This window comes from Podarcis gaigeae (genome assembly GCF_964106915.1).
Source record: "Podarcis gaigeae genome assembly, chromosome: 12".
Taxonomy (NCBI): Eukaryota; Metazoa; Chordata; class Lepidosauria; order Squamata; family Lacertidae; genus Podarcis; species Podarcis gaigeae.
The window spans coordinates 15314585-15334928 of NC_139688.1; the positions used below are offsets into that span (position 1 = coordinate 15314585).

The 20344-nt window shown below is 43.7% G+C and overlaps 2 long non-coding RNA genes across 3 annotated transcripts in view; one reads left to right on the plus strand and one right to left on the minus strand.

The window, feature by feature from the left end:
• The window catches only part of LOC310828106, a 21830-nt gene continuing 1486 nt past the window's right edge, over positions 1–20344 (plus strand). The window contains exon 1 of the long non-coding RNA XR_014556675.1: positions 1–506. This is a non-coding gene — a long non-coding RNA (uncharacterized lncRNA). The remainder of the gene's footprint in view (positions 507–20344) is intronic.
• LOC310828108 overlaps positions 18969–20344 on the minus strand; it is a 10262-nt gene continuing 8886 nt past the window's right edge. For both annotated transcript variants that reach the window (XR_014556677.1, XR_014556678.1), the window contains exon 3: positions 18969–19656. This is a non-coding gene — a long non-coding RNA (uncharacterized lncRNA). The remainder of the gene's footprint in view (positions 19657–20344) is intronic.

A 20344-nucleotide genomic window follows, 5' to 3' on the forward strand; every position in this document is an offset into this window, starting at 1 on the left:
ACATTCTCTCTCTGGGAGCTGTTCCATTTATGGCCGCTGATGCAGGAAGGTTGTCCTCCGTGCGGCTTCCGTAGGAAAGGGTGGTTTGAAAGGGCCGGCGTTGGGCCCGCGCAAATAAATAAGTTCTGTCACACATTTCCCTCGGTTTTTTTAAATAATTATTTAAAAAAGAGCGATGAGCAACAGCAGCTCTCCCTTTCTAGGACTCTACCGTAGCCCCTTTAGTAACGACTAGAAAAAGAAAAGGGGCCTAGTTAGTCCTAGTTTGGAAGCAGATTGCTCCCCCCCCCAGCATAACTATGAGCAGGAAAGACTAGCCCCAATTTCTAGAGAAGGCGGTGATTTGCTGCTCTCTCCGATTTAAAATGGTTTATGCTGTCATACTGCACTACAGTGTAAGGAGCCTGTTGCTGGACACCCCTCAGCGCCAGAGAACATAGTCAGGGGCAGTGAGAGTTGTAGACTGGCCATGTCCTGAGAGAAAGCCTTCTAAAACCTTAATCCAAGTTAGTATCTTGCCTTTAGGCTTGGATTGATTTTTATGTATGTGCTGGTGTTGTTGTTTTTCACTGCGTTTATATTTTATAATAGTTTTCATGTAGGGTTTCTACTGTTTTTTAAATTCATGGGAAGTGATTCATAAACTAATTAAATAATAAACTTTTAAAATAGATTGTACTCAGTGGAACTTGCTTCTTGGTATACAGAAGTGTTTTAGCTTGCCAACCTTATCTGTCCCATCCCCCAGCATTATCATCATCTGCTACCTGAAGATTAGCTTTTTGAGAGATCAACAAGATTTGTTATTGTTGCAATATACAGTTATTGACCAAACTGTGGGAGGCAGTGGAAGACAGGAGTGCCTGGCGTGCTCTGGTCCATGGGGTCACGAAGAGTCGGACATGACTAAACGACTAAACAACAACACAGTTATTGACTTGCATGAAAGAGTTAACCCAAGCACTGAGCTTAAATTCCCATTGAGAAGGGTTCAACAGGCTCCCAGGAGCCTTTGCCTCTTCCTCCCTTTCCCTTCTCTCTCTGCCTTCCTGGAAGGAGGGAGTCATGCAGATGGCTCCCTGCTGAAGGAAAACCATGTCAGCAAAATAAGAGATGTTTACAGCTTGCAGACTGCATGATTATTCTGTAAGGAAATCAAGTTCTTTTGTTTTCTTAAGTTGTTTGGAAGCTTTCCTTCTTTATTCTACTATCAACAATTGTTTGCTGTAACTCCTGAAACTCTCTGAGTACAATCTTCACTTACTTGCAAAGCTAAGTGTCTTTGATTTATTCTAGCCTAAGTTTTGTTTTGGGGAAGGTGGTTATGGGTAGATGTAAGTCTAATCAAGTTTTAATGTGCTTTGAGCAATCGTCATTGTGCCAACTCTGCTATGAGATAGTAAGAATCTCTCTTCCAAGTGTCTCGTACCATTTTCACACTTACTATTTTTAAAAAATTTATACTGAGGTATTATAATTTTCCAATATAAATTTAGTGTTTTCTAATTAATACAGGTGTATGTCCTTAAAATTGCAATGCTACAGATTAGATTAAATTATCTCTCTGGAAATTGTTACAAATTAAACTGTGTACTCTTGGCACCGTTTGCCCTAAAATATGATGGAACTAAGAATATTGGGTTGAAAGGTTCCAAAGCAATATGAGATGCTATACAACCTACTAAAGAAAAACTTGTTTATGGTATGGCCATATGACTAAAGAGGCTGTTTTTAAATTTTATTTTTTTGTCTGTCTTCCATAATTGTAGTTAAATTCCAAAGTAATAATAGAAAAGCCAAACTCAATGAAATAGTAGGTTCCTCTGCTGCTGCTGCCACCACCCTGCAAAATAAGCAGACTAGTTCAGCCATACAATAAATGGTAAAGAATAAGTTATCCCTACAAATGTTATACTAGCCCTAACCTGAAGTGAAAGGAAAAAAGCCAAGTTTTGGTTAAGTGTTTCTCCTTTACTCACTTGGAAGAGAAAATTACTAACCCACTAACCAAGAAGATGCTAAGATTACGTTTGCTAGCGTTGCCTAATTAGTCACAATATAAGACAGAAGGATTTTATTCATTCCCTCTTGAGAAACCTTTGTACACAAAGGTCAAGATGCTGTTAGTAATGACCCTTTTATGAGGAAAGCCTTCACGACCTTCTTTCCTTTTTGCCTGTCATTGAAGCAGTGGCACCTGGAGGAAACAGGGTGTTGGCAACAGCTATTAAAGTCTATTCTGAGAAAAACAGCTTGGATGGAGTTACAGTTTATGTTAACAAGCATGTGTAATTTATTTCTATATTTGTGTAGCATTTCCCTTAAGCGTTCAAAGTTTTTCACCGTGAGCAACCCTCCCAACAATCCTGTAAATTAGGCTACTGTGCTATTGCCATGTTATCCGCGGGAAAGATGGGGAAGAGAAATGAAGACCACCCAGCATTTCCATGGCATTTGCTACAAACTGGAGACATCTTGTTTGCAGCTTACATTCTTGACAAATGTTTCAGCTATTCACTTTGGACAGCATTCAGAGAACAGTGCAACCAGTTCTGCACGCCAATGGAGCATTGGTTTATATTCCTAAAGCAGCGCCTTCCTGTGCCCCATACCAAATCATGACTGAAAATAGGGAGATTTTTAATATCAGTTTTTGATATGGCCCGAGTGGGTAGAGTCTACTGATGTGGGGGTGGGCTCCAAAATCTTCCTGGGCACACTCAACTCCTTGGGTATGGCAACTAGTATGACAAAAACAGAAACTGCCAAGAAAAGTGCTTAGACTATTAAAGTGCATATCTTTATGACAGTCAGGATGTATGTGCCTTAGAAGGGTGCAGTGCACCTCTATGTACTCTGCACTCAGGCAGTGTTTCTGGAGAGAGATTTAACCCATACTGAATGGTCCCCAGCAGCAAGGCTCTGTAAGAGTTAAAAGCAGAAAACACTTGCACAGGATGCCTTTGTGGGTGTTATAGAGGCCTTAGCTCAGTGGTAGAGCAACTGTCTTGCAAGCAGAAGGCCCCAGCATCTTGAGGTAGGGTTGGGAGAGACTCCTGCCTAAACATCTGGAGAGCTGCTGCCAGTCAGTGTAGACATTCCTGAGCTAGATGGACCCAATGGTCTGACTCAATATAAGGCAGCTTCCTGTGGTTCTGGTTAGGGAGATAAACATGCTGCCTGCCTCTGATGCCACACACACATGCTTGTTCCTCTTTGTGTGACTCTACTTCTTACCTGCATGGCCCCACTAATGGGGCTTTCCCAAGTACGTGTGCAGAGGGTTCTGCTTTCTTGGTCTTGCTAGAATTTCCCAGGAGTCTTTGGGAGGGTGCTTTAAATATAGGGTCTGTATGCAGCCTAGTTCTCTATAAACTTTCTTCCATCTTTTTTTTTTTTTTTTTTTTTTTTTTGCTTTTCAGTAATGTTCTGAATGTTCTCACATAAATAATGACATAATGATTTTGAAATGTGCCTTGCAAAGTGCCATCATTGTATTTGTGGTGAATGTAATGACTTGAGTTCTTTCAGATTACCGGTAGTTGTTTTCAAAAAAACATAGTTCATTGTTCCACTGACCTTTCACCTTTTCTCCTTATCCTCTCCTTCTTTGCCAAAGCATTATCGGTTGTGGCCTACAAGCTTTCCTGTTGGATGCAGCTGAAATTGCAAACCTCTCTGACCATCCTCAATTTAATCAGAAGAATATACAGTTTCCTATTTTAGCTTTATATCAAATATCCTCCAGTGACTCACTCAAGTGCTGACGTTTATAACAGCAAATGTGTACTAGGAAGGAAGGCCCATTCAAGTGCAGAGATAATGGAAGCTGTCCCTCCCCATTTAGCTTTTTCCTGTAGTGTGTAGATTGTGTCAACATGGAGCAGTGGCACACTTCAAACTAGAAATGTTGACATGATTTGAGGAAATAGAGCCAGCAATGGTACTCCTTTCTTTATTTATTTTTTGGGAAAATTTTACCCTCCATCGAACTGGCTTACAAACAACTGTAAAACAATATAAAGCATACATAAAAGGACAAATTAATATGAACCAAAAAAAAAAACCATGCTTAAAGAAAACTGTATCATGAGCAGCAGAACAAATCATGAACAAGTCAACAGCAAAATAGCTGTTGGAAATGTTGGCTCTTAACTGCCTCGTGAAAAACAACCAACAATGGAGCAAGGCGGATTTCCCCTGGGAAGGAACTTCCATAAGATTAGTGTCTCTCCAGAAAAGGCCCTGTGTTTCATACATAACCCACCAAACAAAACAGTGGTGGTGCAGATAGACAGCAGGGCCTAGACATTAATCTCAGATCTCAAATGTTTTTGTATGGCATCCCACTCCCAGGCCATTCATGACTTTAAAGGTTGAAAAATGGGCCTTTGAATTCAACCCAGGGATAAAAGGGTAGTTTGTGAAGACGACATAATAGGAGAGTAGTGTGAATCACACCATATGATCCGATCGGCAGGCTCAATTTAGAACTCTGGTGGACACAATCTGAAGCAAAATAAATTTATAGACTGTCTCCAAAGGCAGACATAGGAAGAGCACTTTCCAGCTAATTTGGATGATGATGATATATTTTTTCCCCACCCACTCTGGGTGGCTTACAGCACATAAAAAATTGTAAAACATTAGACATAAAAAAATTTCCCAACACAGGATTGCCTTCAGAGGCCTTCTAAAAGTCAGATAGTTGTTTATTTCCTTGACATCTGATGGGAGGGCGTTCCACAGGGCGGGCTCCACTACCTTGAACGCCCTCTGCCTGGTTCCCTGTAACCTCAACTGGGGGTGGAGACGTGCCTTCAGGTATACTGGAGGATATCATGTAGGATTGACCAAAGCCTAATCTTTTCTCTTTAGGCAAGTCCAAATCTACAAAATATATCTGTGGATAAAAGAAGACCCACCCACCCCAATTGTGAACATGATCTTCCAGAACTGATTGACTAAATATCCCCAAACATCTGAAATTCCCAATGACCAGGACCTCTGTCTTTTCTAGATATGGCATATCCTGAGTGCCCAATTAATGTAGGGAATTCCTTGCAATACAATATGGTGACTACCTCTAGCAGAGCTGATGGGTGTTGTAGTTATTGCTTTTAATAGTTATTGATGTTTTTACATAGGAACCTGCTGTATACTGAATCAGAGCATTGGCCCATCTGGCTCAGTACTGTTCAAATTAAATGGCAGGTGTGTCTCCAGGATTTCAGACAGCATTCTCTCCTAGCTCTGCCTGGAAAAGGCAGTGAATAGAAAATAACTCGAAACCAAAAGCAACAAAGTTTGAGAATAAGAGCAGGATAGGAGAACCAGCTCTTATCAATAGTCTCCAAAATTCCTGGTTATGCAAAGTAGCTGTATTTTAGCTCTTCTCAGAAATGGGGCTTCTTTGATAATTCAAGCTATTCCACCCTAATGTTTTAGACTAGCTGTAGTCTGGAAAGTGGTTTGTCTTCCTGCCTGCTGTTCTCTATAGGTTCAGCTGCCTCTTGAGATAGATTGGCTAATTAAACAAAGGCCTGGGAGAAGAGGAATGATTTTGTCTGGTGCCTAAAGATATGTAGCAAAGGCACCAAGCGGCCTCTTTGAGGAGAGCATTGCACTAGCATGGAGCCACTGCAGAAAAGGCCCATTCTCAGGTTACCACCCTCCAGACCTCTCATGGAGGAGGCACACAAAGAATGACCTCAGGGGAAGATTGCAGGGTCTAAGTCAGCTCATATTCAGTTATTTAGTTGTTTGTTGGTACCTATTTATAGAAGTATTTCTATACCGCCATATCATAAAATTTCAGGGTGGTGAACAAAGTTAAAACAAAAACTGCTAAAAACCCATGGCCCTCCAGATGTTGTTAGACTTCAACGCCCACCTGCCCCATTCCAGGGATCATAGGAGTTGGAGTACAGCAACATTTGGAGGGCTACAAACTCCCCACCCCTGCCATCGTGTCTCACGCATAGAACTGCAGTCTCTGATTGCAGCCCTAGACGAACTTCCAAGTGTGTAAGTGCCACTGAACACAGAGAGATTGACATTCAAGTAAAAATGCATAGGTAGGTGCTATGTAAGGTAACTGATTCAAATCTGTGCTGGATTGTGACCTTTGCCTCTCATTCTACATTAAATACTAACATCTTTAAATAGCTATAAATGTTTGCAGTTTTAATCTTCTGCTCTCAATAATAAACACACATTTCCCAGCTTACATCCTGACTGTATTTTCTTATGCTTCTGTGTATATTTTATCCAAGCTGTCTCCATCCATTTTAAAATGTGACACTCAAAAATGGACAAATATTAGTGGTCTGACTTACTCTTTGTATATTTAAACATGGTTGTTTCCCAGTCATGCATAAAGTAGGATCAGGAGGTCTGATTTTTGAAGCAAAAAGACTGTGCTGTTGGGGTATTAAATCCTTCCCTGCCCGTGATCCTTCCCTTCCAGTCCCCCCCCCCCCCCATAAGATTTTCTCTCCTGCTAGTATCCAGTACCAGAAGTGAGCTTGGCTTATTTATTTTTAGCATTTAGATGTGATGGGCTATTAGCAATGTCCTTTGGGCAGTTCATAAATTTAGAAACAATAAAATATAGCTACAGTCCCAAACTAAAACAATACATATGAAAACAAGCCAGCACAGAAATCAGTAGAAAACCCTTCTGGGTGGGAGGTCTGGTTTCCTTCTGATCATCTGCCGCCTCCTCCTTTTCCTCCCGTCTAAATCACAGGGCCTACTCTTGCTCATCAGCTGTAGGGAAGTCAGATGATTATTCCTCACTGCCTGCCAGCCAGCTTCCAGCTTTTATTAATTTGAGTGTTCTACCCAGCCCTTGTTCAGGTCCTGGCACTGCATGCCAGGCATAGTTAGTTGCCCTGGTCTAGCAGAGGACATCCATGTGCCCAAATGCATCTGCTACATGTGGATTTAGATGCCTCCACATCTGAGCACCACTGTACTGGCTACACACAACTTTTGATTCAGGCATCCCTGGTTAGGACAGTAAATTGTATGTAGCTAGATATCAGTGTCTTCCTAAGTAATATCTGCCTTGTACTATATGTGGAGTAACGATGCTTTGATTCATTCTTCTTAAGAAAAAAGTCTCCCAGACCATAATCCCATCTCACAGACATTGCTGTTACATTTTTTAAATATTCAAACAAATACTAGCTCAGTTTCAGAGGTTGGGTCCCACCTAGGGAAGCATAACTTTTCTTCCAGTTGTGTTATGTAACATGACTTTAGCAGTACATTTTTTCCCCTTGAGGTTTAGTAAATAAATTTGAGCACAGGACCAAGCTTGCATGTGAGGATAGGTATAGGGAAGAAATTCAGTTCAGTTTGCATATAAAGTTGACCTTTCCAAAACACTATACAAACAAAAACATAGCCATTGTTGGAAATTCTCACTTCTTCGAATTTAGAATTCAGTTCCCCAGCGAATTAATGTGTACAAAAATGTATCTACTATGGTAAAAATACCCATAAAAATGCACATATGTTTGTGAAAATAGCTTACAAAAAGGCACTGTGTTCGAGAACATTGCATACAAACAAAGCACTTTGCACAAAAATGCAGGGGTTTTTCTAAGATCACAAACTGATGAGGAATTGTGAATTTAAGACTGGAAAAATTGGAAACCAAAATTGACAGATTTACCTGTCCCTCTGCGACAGTCCCTTTTTATTTCTGGTTCCACAGTAATAAGAAATGGGTTATCACAACTGTTTGCTATGAGCAATTTCTGTTTCACTTAACCAGAGATGTTGCTAGGTACTTTAACAGCTCAGGGCACAGCCTATTTGCATAAAACTTACATCTCTTGCTTTATATGCATAGATACAAATTTAGGCCTCTGAGCAAATTAAGATGGTCCAGAATGTCTGGGGCCCAGTTCAAAAGACCCATGCCTCAGGCTTCCTGGGCCACCCCCAATCATCACTCCTGCACATTATTCAACCCACATGTGAAAGGTTTACAGGAGAGACCAAAACAGGATCCATGATAAATAAGGAGTGAGAAAGCAACTAGCATGGCCTGGTGATGGTACGCATTGATCCTGAGTCTTCCATATCCTTGGCTAGCCATTTAGTCATTTTTCTCTACAGATTAGAGTGACAAAATATTGGTGTTCAATAATCTTGTGCATTAAAAATAAATATTAACCTGTAAACAGTCACAGTTTGACTCTGGGGGCCTTTCTGTTCCACCTATTAAGGTCCTCAGATGAGCTGAGGTCCGTGTATTACTTGCATGTCCTTTTGTATATATTGCCACTTTAATCAGTGGGGGAGATGGGAAGCAGAGCTAAAAGCCCAGCTCCATCAGGCAACTCCAACCCCAGAACTATGCAAGTTGGTCATTGTATGTAAGTCACTCTGGGAGCCTTTGGGGCGCTAAAGAGTGTGAGGTACAATGATTCGAATGAATGAATGAATGAATGAATGAATGGTGTCTCCAGGCAACTTATTTTACTGGGCATCTTGATTTGTTTGCAAGGAGATTACATGACATTGACTATTGATGATGTTGCATCAAGCAATCGTTATCCTACACTTCCCAGTGAATTTTCCTGTCATTTTCCATATTGCAAAAAGTCTAAAAAAGAAATTTCTTTGGGGGTGTGGGAGAAGACCACTTATCAACCTTAATAGTGCAGCCTCCATTTTCCAGTATCTGATTGAATCTCACTCGAAAATAGCAACAGTGTGGAAGCACCCAAAGGCTACCCTGTGGTAGAGGGCAATTGTGACTCATGAGCTGCTAAGTTCTTCAAGAGACTGCCTTTAGGTTGAAGCAGGATCTAAGCTTTCATTAAACCAGAGAGTGAGAGATTCCATCCTTCGTGGCTCTAGAGCAAAGCTGGTAAAATCTGGACACTGTGTGTACCTTATCAGCTTACTTTGCTAAGAGAATCTGATGAGCTCCGTAGGAGTTCAATTCCATTTAACATAATTCCGATCCTGCCTTATTAATCCTGGTGTGTCTGAAGTGAGCAGGAACTGCATGGATTGTGTTTTTATGTTGGACAGGCAGTACCATTATGCTACTTTTCCCCCTGCCCCCATCTTTTCCCACCTCCGATAAACAAAGAAAAATAAGGGTTTGTTCTGCTTCATTGGAGCAAAAGCACAGTACAATAGAGGACCATTCAGCAGCATCAATAGTGCTTGTCCTGTGACTTCTACTTAAAAAAAGATGTCCATGGGGAGAGCTGGACTGCACGGTAGTGCAGTGTGGAATTTGTACTGTAGTGATCGACGTGGATGAATGACTGGAATGCCAGTAGCCCATAATGTATCAAAATCATGGAGTGTTCTTATTTGCAAACCTGTTCTTCAGTTTATTTCAGCCTGCAGATGTCATGGCATCCCCTTATGGTCTTGAGGAAGCTTCTGGCCATGACCCATGTAAAGTTTGATTGCCATACTGGCTAACTCTGAGAAAGTTTCCAAAATGCCATTCCCCTTCCTTGACATTTTAAACATTTAATGAGTTTTCGTTGTTAAATTTAACTTCAAACAATTACAGAGAGCACTTCCTAATCTCGTTTGGGATTATAATACTGCAATACATGAAAGAGCTCTGTTTTGATTAAGGAAAGAATTTTCTAAGGGAATAGATTGTCACTTGGCCTGGTGTTTGACCATGTTTCCATGGAGCCAGGCTGCATGCAACTCCTGTTGTCAGATGAATGAACCGTGGCAGCTGGGAGGAAAATGTATGGAGTGTTGAGCAGGACTGGATGCCTATTCCAGCTGAGCCACATTCATCTCGAGCTAGTCAGCAAGTATTAGGCAACAGATAACCGATATGGGGTGGAGATTGATTTCTGCAGGACCTAGGAGAGTTCCCAAAAAGGAAAAGCATCGTTTCAGATGTTGACCTAAGTCATGGGGTCAGCAGTGTGGCCCCTGTGGGTGCCAGTGTGCTGTTGGTACTTCCTATGGCCCCAGCGAAGGTTGGTAGTAAATATCCTCTCAAAAATCTATAATGCACGAGGGACTGTTTGCTTTTCCTGCTCAGTAGTGGTTCAGCCCCTCCTACATTTACCCCCCCTACTCCACTTAAATGCCCACATTTCACTGGATCCCACCCTCACATCTGTTCTGAACAGAGAAGAGATGTAAGAGGAGGTGAAGCCAAACCTGCCCCACAGGACTCAAGAATGCTGGTGCCAAAAGGTCCCTATCCAAGCCAAACAGTAACGGCATAACATGCATCTACAGACGCAGAGTCGTCATGAGACTTAGGATTAAGAAACTCCTGAAACCCATTGGCTACCCGCAGTTTTAGGCTAGGAGGCCAGCGTATATCAGGTCCTCCCTCTTGAGCCCTCCAGTTCAGAACAACACTGGTCTCTGGCTCCTTGTGCCTGATTCTTGTCCCCACCCACCTTTCTTGCAATGTTGTACCTTGCCTGAACACCTTGCAATACTGATCTTAGACTGTTGCCTGACTTGGACTCTGCATCATGTTTTGGACCTAGACTGAGTCTCCATGCTTGACCTTGGTTTGTTGGGACTCTGCTGCACCCTTGCCCTTGTTGGTGAGTGTTTTGCTAAGAGGCTTGTATCACCTGGGACAGGAACCCTAGACACCCACGAGAGCATGACACACATCCATGGAGTCATCAGCATGATGTGTACCTCTGACTGAGTGGCCTGCTCTAGGGAATGGGAGGAGAAGACCACTTAACAAAGCTCTGCGTTGCTCATCTGACGGGGCTGTTAGATGTTGCCTGTGCCAACTGAGAACAAGCGACTTCTGCAGCTCCTAAAGGGGGGTTATTATTACATTTTTAATGAAGATACTAATTTCCATAATGTGATGGCATATAAAAGGTCATCGTCAATCTGTCACAAGAATAATGAGCTAATTGCTTGAAATGACAACCTTGTCCCACTTTAAAAGTATGTTTGTGTGCTGAAAACCTACGTTTTAAAATTATTGTGCTTTAATCACTGAATCGCTCATAAGTTATTTTTAAAAGCGAGCGAAGGCTTTGCTAGCACTTGGCATGCTCAAGTGTCTTTGTGTGTCAGCAAAAGTTGTGGAATGTCAGCGGCTAAGTTGGGAGCTGTTCCGCCTTACTTTATGGGTTTTCTTCCTTTAGCTGTGATGCAAAGCACAATTAGTTGAAAGTAGGTCTCACAGAAACCAATGGATCATAGCAGGGCAGGGTTTTAGGGATGTGCAGCCAATGAACTCTTAGATCAGAAATGGTTGGTGTGGTACCCTCCAGATGTTGGACTTCAGCTTCCATTATCCCTGACCAGTGCCTAGGTTGCCTGTGTCTGATAGGAGCTGGAATCTAACAATGCCTGGGTGGCAACACATTGGCTACCCTTGCTCTAGATCAGTGATGGCCAAATTTGGCCCTCCAGCTGTTTTGGGACTACAACTCCCATCATCCCTAGCTAACAGGATCAGTGGTCAGGGATGATGGGAATTGTAGTCCCAAAACAGCAGGAGGGCCAAGCTTTGGCCATCACTGCTCTAGATGGACAGAGAGGAGATGGAAGACATTTAAGAAATCTTCCTTAAATATTTTTATTTATTAAATTACAAGATGCAACAAAACACTGTCAGGAAGGATATATCACTTTACAAAGAGATCTAACATAGTGTATAAAGTGGGAACCTTAGGCATGGGAGACCAAATACCTAAGAAGATAAGAAGAGCCTGCTGGATGAGACCAAAGGCTCACCTAGTCCAGCATCCTGTTCTCACAGTGGCCAAACTCGATGCCTGTGGGAAACCAGCAATCAGGATTCAAACACAAGGGCACTCTCCCCTCCTGTGGTTTCCAACAACAGGTAATACAGCCGGCCAAACCTTTATGTCTGGCTCTTAGGACTCTCCCAAGGCCATGCCTCTCACTGGACTTGCTTTTCACTATCCTTTAGTTTAGAGGACAACTGTCAAATCATTGCCGAAACAGCACGGAGACAGGGGACACTAAATGAGAGGGAGCCACTTCTTGCAAGTGAACAATCCCTCGGGTAATGCTGATGACCAGCCGCTGTGGTCTGGGTGGGACTCTGAAGTGCTCTGACTTAAAAGCTAGATACAGATTGCTGGATCAGTGTCTACCTTACAGACTTGTGTATCCCCTGACCACCTAGCTGTTTACTGACACACACAACTAGCCACATGTTTGGACCTCGACCTGCCTCCAGACCATGCTCCCTGTATTGACCCCTGATAGTTCCTGGCTGCTGTGTCTTTGCACCCACCCAAAGAAAGAAAGGGTACCTGCCTGCACTTTGAGAGACTCCTCTCTGGGGGTTCTCTTGCTTTTTTTGGCACCCACTCGTCTTTTTCCAAGCATCAGATGACAATCTCTTCATTTTCTCATCTTTTCTCCTACCATAGAACCAATTCCACCTTAGATCTCCAATCCTCCTTTTTGTGTTTGTGTGTCCTTTTCTTTTGCAAAGCTTGTCCCCTATCATTATGACTAACTTCTCTCTGCAACGAGTGCCCTTTCGTCGCACAGGCAAAGTCCCATTTCCAGCTCGCTGCTATCTTTGAAAACAAGCCCGTCTGTTTTCTCAACACTGCTGGCTGGAGCCAGAGACAAATATTGATAGATAGCAGCAGTGTTTAATTTATTTCATTGTTGGAGATTGATTTCCTCCCTTGGCCTCCACCAGTATTGGCTGCCTTCCCAGAAATGTCTCTTAATTTGTTGCCTTTAAGGTGTCGCTGCCAGACTGGGTGGTGGAATATAAAATATATATTTTTTTTCTAGATGCATACTGGACATTTGACATAGAATGACGTTCTAACTGCAGCCCATGGTAGAGGAAGGAATAGTGTTGGCTGAGATTGAAGGACAAAATGCAAGGATATGCACTCATAGCTAAGACTGAAGGAGGGATATGGATTATTGGGACCCTCTTGGTTTCTCTGCTGCAGGGCAGATGACCATCTTCTGCTTTGATAGCAGAGCCGCCTGGCAGCGTGAAAATGAAATGGAGAGCCATAAAAGCAAGTAGAGCGGAGTGCGCCGTCAGCTAGTCTGTAGTATATTAATGCGGACAGTGTGGGGTTGAGCATCAGGTGACAATCTCTTCATTTTCTCATCTTTTCTCCTACCATAGAACCAATTCCACCTTAGATCTCCAATCCTCCTTTTTGTGTTTGTGTGTCCTTTTCTTTTGCAAAGCTTGTGCCGGGCAAAGCACACCCATCTTAATTGCAGCATGACAGCAATTCAATAGAGTCACACCCTCTTGAGCCAGAGCTGTCAGACTGGACCAGTGGCACGTATTTATAGCATTATCTTAATAGATATATACTTGTGAGTAAACCGTGTTGCTTTGCTTGGGACTATCTGCTTTTGAACTGCCAGACTTGATCCACTCCCAGGCTGATCTAGAGACTGTTTTATGCCCTTTAGATTCAGCAAAGGATCAGCTATTTTTCGGTCAGAGGAAGGGAAAGTGCTTCGCTCAAAAAGCAGCATAAATCCGGGGGAAATGGCCAGGTTAAACATTACCTCTGATGAAGCAGGATCTTACTTACAGAAATACATGCTGCAACAAGTTTTAGTTTTGAAGGTGCCTGTGATGTTTTTCTGTTTAAAACAACAACCCAAAGCGACTTTAACCCTTTCCCTTCACATGCAGTCCTGTCTATCAACCAATGACCATAACAATTTTAAATGGTTTCTACTGCTTCTTATGTGTGCAGACTGGTTTGTGATCATTATTTACAACTAATGGTTTGAAGTATGTAAATATTTCACATTTATTTTATAGGTAATGAAAGCTAACGCTGAAGTACTGTATAGTGATTTGCCCTAAGTCTGCAACTGATATTTGTATGCAAACAGGGTGCTACTTACATCTCACAAAAACCTTTGACTGCATACACACCATACATTTAAGGAATATTCCCCCTTCTCAAATTCTGAGAACTGTTGTTTGTTAAGGGTGCTGGGAATTGCAGCTCTATGGTGGGCACACTACAATTCCCAGGTTTCAAGGTGGGGTGCTTTAAATGTTTGGTGGGTGCACAGCCTTTGTCTTTGTTACGCTTATGTTCCACTTCTTGATTTGTTTTGTGCACAAATTTGTATTCCTTATTTAAGGAGAAGTCTTGAGCATTTTTTCTTCCCTAAAAGTTACTGTGTACACACCATACATTTAAAGCTCATTACTTTCTTCAAAGAATCCCGGGAACTGTAGTTTGTTAAGGGAATTTGCTGGGAATTGTAGCTCTGTGAAGGGGATTGTTTGGGGGAAGTTGCACTCTTTAAATGTGTGCTGGATGTGCTTAATGTGGCTCTCTCAATAGTGTGCCCTTGCACTCTTTCTAGCTATCTATCCGTTAGTTCATCAGAGGAAGTTTGGAGGTTGAAACAGTTTCAGCGGAGGATATTCCATTATGGCAAATGGAGCACTGCCCCACCAGCCTGTCTGCCTTCAGCCAGCCCCCACCTGCCTGCCTTCCTACTTAACAACCAGTCTAAGGGGTGGTTCTGGCTGTCAGCTTCCCCCTCCTTAGACTCAGCGTTGCCCTTGTAGAACTGAGTTGGGAGGAGGGTGGGGAGAAAACTAGAATGGATTGGCTCTGCCTCTCATTGACTCTGGCGCCACCTGCTGTTGGCCTCCCTGCTTTCCGCCCTACCAGTGCCAATGGGCACCAGCTGCTGCTGCTTTGTCTGCTAAACCCTTAGATTACCAACTTCTAGACCAGCATCTGATCTGTTAGCAACAACAGCTCTGTCCTGAGCAAATGAGTTGACTGACCAGCTCATAAAGAGATATGCATCAAGGGAAGATTTCTTAATTCAGCTGTTCTGCTTGGCTGGTGTTTTAACCTCTATATGTGGAAGAAAATGAGGAGGAGGAGGATTTTACGCCATAGCAGACCTTGACCATTCCCCTCCCATTTCCATGGAAAGAGTTGCAAAAAACAAGGAAGTGAGTAATCCACCTACTGCTTCACAGGCTTACCTAACAGCCCCAAATCCCATTATGGATAATAACTATGGATATGCTTCAAGCGAACAACACTCTTCTTTTGCATTAATCCAGGGAGATCTGTTGTTCGTAACATAGATTTATGGTGGGCATATTATGGAGACTGATGCCCATCAATTTGATGTTTAATTGCAACAAGGGAACACTTTTTCATACATTCATTTTTTTAAAAAATAATATTTATTAAGATTTTCAGAAATACAGAAAGAAAAGATTAAAGTACATTCAAAGCCTTATTTTCATACACCCACTTTCCGGGACTCCCTCTTTCCCCCACCCCTACCATATTCCCCTATCGTATTGTTGGCTCCACAAGCTCTCGGTTCTAATTAAAACTTAGTTTGTTTAAACCATTAGTCGAATTTAAGTTTAATTTTGTACAATCCCCATCAATACCCTTACTAACAAAACAAAAGTTCTTTCCCCAGGGCCCACCCCCTTTCCATTCCACAATTTCCCTTTTTTTTAATGATAAAGACACCCCACACAATAGAAATATAAGAAAATAAGAAATAGAAAGTATAGTAAGTAAAAGAAAACCAATTCAGAAAATAGTTGACAAGCCTTTGGATTCTATTTCTCTCTCCCCCCCCCCCCCGTCCCCGGTTTAGTTTCCCCCTGACCACCAATCCATGTTGTCTGCCTGGAAATTTTAAAGTCCATAAATCACATTTCCCCCCCAACTCCTTGCTGGCTTTTTCTTTTTATAATTATTTTTAGAATTATTTTTAAACCATTTAGCATCAAATCTTTAATAACGCTCCCCCTATTGTTCTTTCCAAGTTGTAGTCCAGTTTCCTCTTGTTCCGCTGCTAAAACGTTCTAGTTCAGAAATTTAGTAAGTCTGCAGGGGTTATTGTTATTCAGGAACAAAAACTTGCGTTCAGTCCCTTCCTTTCTTCAATAGAAAATTCTATTGTCTCCTTTAGCTGAACACCCTGTAGACACAATATTGTTTCCGTTCTGCAGCTTTCCCAGAAGATAACCAGTCCTGTAAAATTCCGATGGTATTTTTCCACTTACGACCTTCTTTGTAATGTCCCGAAGCTCCTCTAGGGCAGTGTTTCCCAACCTTTTTTGGGCAAAGGCACACTTGTTTCATGAAAAAAATCTCGAGGCACACCACCATTAGAAAATGTTTAAAAAATTAACTCTGTGCCTATATTGACTATATATAAAGTAACTCTCTTTAATAGGAATCAAATAAACACAAAGAAAGTATTTTATAATTACTTTATTATGAAATAGTAAGTAAACAGAAATATGAAAAATTATAAAATACTTTATTCAGTGCGCAACCTGGGCCTGTTTGGCTGAACACAAAGCTGCAGAATTCTGCAAGCAGAATAAATTCCACAGCCCCGATGCATTGGCACCTCGTGCCGTTTGAGTTGCAGAATTTATTCAGCACACAGAAAATGGCCTTTTGGGGGGTGAATGTGGATGAAGCAGGAAGAGAACTTAAAAAAAAAAGGCATGCATGAAATCTAGCCCCAAACACACACACGCACACTTTCCCCAAAGTGGTTGATGACGCAGGATATTTCCACATGCTTCAAAAATGCACATTAAATAAAATGAGAGAGAGGAGTGCACGCACTCACCTGCCAGCCTCGGAGCTGTGGAATGCAGCGACATGAAGCAGTCTGTGTCCTTCCAGGCGCCAACTCAGACCTGCCGCGCTGTTTCGTTCCCCCGGCGTCGCTGCCTTCATCCAGCCGGATGCCTCTCCTGCCCAAGGGACGTGTCAGCAGCCACCCGGCGCAGGACGGCCCCACTTCCTGCTGCCCACAAGGCTTTGGGGTGAGAAACACGGAGGGGCAGGAGAGTGGAGGTTCCCTTAATTGGAAAAAGCAGGGAGGCAGGCTGCTTGATGCCTGCTGAAGGGAATCCCGAAGGCGCGATCGCGCACGCGCAGGCCCAGTAGCGAGCGGCGATGGGATGTGGTAGCAGCGGCGGCACACGAAGTCCCCCAGGCAGCGGAGCAGCTCGCCCGTCGAAGCCTGCACGATCACCCGCCGCGGGGAGCCGGGGGCGGCGGCGCGGTTGCCGGGCAGCGGCGGGGGTGGTGGTGGCGGTCGCTGCTTGCTGCCCTCCTGGGCGGAGGCGGGCACGGTGGGCACCGGCACGGCCAAGGGCCCCTGCTTGGTGCCGTCGGATGTGGGAGCTCGCTCGCTCGCCGCCCCGCGTGTGCTCGCCGAGCATGCGCAGGCCCAGTAGCGAGCGGCGTTAGGATGTAGCGAGCGGCGATGGGGCTAACCGGAGAGGGCGAGCCCCCTCCGCTCCGTCCCTAAAAAGGGCAAGCCACGCCCCCTCCAGCCAGCCGATTGCCTGGCCAGGAGGCGTGGCCGGATGGGATTCCCCTGCTCTCGCGGGGGCTGAGATGGGATTCCCCGCTCACGTGGGGGCGGAAGAGAATCCCCGCTCACGTGGGGAAGGGCGTGATGCCCGCAACCCCACCTCCTGGGGCAGGCCCAGTAGCGAGCGGATGCGCAGGCCCAGTAGCGAGCGGCAATGGGATGTGGGAGCTCGCTCGCTCGCCGCACCGCGTGTGCTCGCCGCCGCCGCCCCGCCTCTCACTGCCCAACTCGCCCGCCTCCACGGAACACAAGGCAAAGTTCCACGGCACACTAGTGTGCCGCGGAACACCGGTTGGGAAACACTGCTCTAGGGGGATTATTGTAACTTTGTTTTCTCTAGTCCAAAAGTCCGATTGTTATCCATGTTTTCGCCATTTTGTATCCAAGTTTTAACGGGTTGTAACTAATTGTAACAAAGTTTAACCAGCAAAGTCCTCGTATTAAGGTCCTCTTTGAATTTCCGACTTTGACAGCTACTTTGACAGCTGTCAAAATCTCCTTCGCTTTTCACCAGGCTCTCTCCTCAATCACCCCGGTTCCCGGGGGGGGGGTTACGTTTTCCTTCTCCCTCAATTCTTCCTCCAGCACAGTTCTTGTAATTTCCCATCGTGGAATTCTTAATTTTTATCAGCAATACAATTCTTTTTGGACCTTGGTTTCCCAGTCCTTGTTTTGGAAGGTTTACAGTAGGGAGGGGGACTGACTTCCTTTTTGGATCCCCCCCCCCGCTCGTATCAAATCCGAAAAAAATTTCTTTTTTTTCTCCTTTTAAACCCGGTTTCCAAATTACTCACGGGTTGTTGTTGAAAGTCCAAATTCTCAATGGAAGAAGTCAGCGCTCTCCGCCGGATGGCATGCGGCTTCGCTCGGCAGGGATAGCAGAGGACTCAAAGCACCACGCTTCTCCCCGGCACCCGATCCGTAGCCTTTAAAAAGGCTCCTTCACGAGTCGGGAGGGCGCTAGCGGTGCCAGCCGAGTCTCCATGTCCACGGCCTCCGTGGCCGTGGTTTTTAAGGGTCCCCGCATCGCCGGTGCGGTAGGACCCAGCCCCTGCCGAGCAGGCTCCCTCCGGAGCTCGGAGGGAGTCCGCCATTCGGCGATGGCGCCAACCCGGAAGTCGTGGGAACACTTTTTCATACATTCAACTCTTTCTGTCAAGCATGATGTGGCTCTTTATTGATTGCTTCCTATGTTTCTAGGCTTGATACTCTCATCTCACCAAAATGTCAAGGTCTCAGAAGCTGAACTGCTTGCAAAGGATGAGAGTACAAATTATAACATGGTTCACTGCTTGCTGAATTTACTTTAATAGCAGCTTTTCCATAAGACTCAAGGGTCTTGTCATACCTCTTATTAGAGCTGTGCTTTGTTTTCATGTCACGAAGTTCCCATTTTTATTAATTGGTCAAAGGGTATCTATATCATTTAGCCATTATCAAACAAAGCAGATCTGGATCTGACTGGGACCAGGAAAGGAGAATACTAGGAGCCCCATTCTTTTCAGACCTGGGCCCCATCTTAAGCCTAAACTTTTCACCAGCTACTTGCCTGGTGCTAATATTCTTTTTGCAACCAATTTAGGTCATTCTGCAACTCATCAATGTTTTAATCTTCTCAAGACAAAAGGGTTGAAACAAGGTGATAAGTAGCATGAAGCCTATATGGCAGGGGCTCCCAATTTGTTGTCTTCAGTCCACAGGCTTCTTTGAGGTCGTCTCTGACATGTCTGTGGATTTGAGGTTGAAGACTGGAAGCAGCACATCCATCACATTAAATATTCATATTGATTTTAAATTGTGTTTCTATTGCTTCTTTTATTTCTTATATTGCATTTTATTGTATTCCATGGAATCCAAATTTTAATGCAGCAGCGTACTATATATACGAATAAACGATGCAGTAAAAATGCAATTAAAAATCATACAGCGTCTAGCGCATTGTAATTGCTACAAGAGGCAGAAAAATCACTTAAGTGGTCCTTCAAGGTCCTCATTGGTTTTCAAGTGATCCATTATCAAGGCACTGCCTCCCAGCCAAAGGAATGGACATGGCAGATAGTTAACTCTTTATTGTCAAAGCTGACACAGTAGTTTCTACAGCTTGCGAGCTGCATGTACAGTATTATTATTATTATTACTATTATTATTATTTTCATCATTTATTATTGTCCTTCCCACACTCCTGGACATGCAAGCCTTCCACCTGCCATCTGGAGGATGCCAGGAAAAACCTGTAGACTTCAGATCAGACCCGGAACTCTGGCAATCCTACGTCTGAGTGATGTAGTGGGTGGTGAAGCTGACTGCAGCCCACAACACAATGAACCTCTCTCTCACTCCCATTTACTCTTCACATAGTGCGCTGCCACCTCTGCTTTGAAAAGCAGTGTGCATATGACATTAGCCACAATCTGCATCTATCCCATTTCTATCCTGCCATTTCTTATGCGTTTGTTCCCTGAACCTGATTTGATCTGAATTTATAAAAACAGCAACCTAGCTGCATTTTAAGCTGGTAACAGCCTCAGTGTTCTGTTACCTAATTTTTACTTGTCTCCTTCTACCACTAGCCCGGTAGTATCTTTCCTTCTCCTGCCGTGTCTGTTCTGTCACGTGCATTGGCGGCAACAAAAACACTGCTCTCTCTCTCTCTAAAAAAGTGTGTCTCTGCATAGCTGCCTAGGGTTGCCTTGTGGTACGGACAATCGCCTGCCTGTAGGATTTGCGGGCCTTGAGCACAATCTGCATTTATCTCTACTTTGTCAAAGTGGGAAGTTATTTCAGAGCTGGGGAGGAAATAATCCTTGGCTGATGTGTTATGCTTTGCGTTACTGACAGTGGAGTAGTCAGGCTGCCGTAAGTGCATTATAATCCATTGAGTGACATACTCATTACACTCCAAAGCTCTTTGGCTCATTCGTATTGATGCCTTTTTGTAACGATAATTGCAAATGAGAGAATC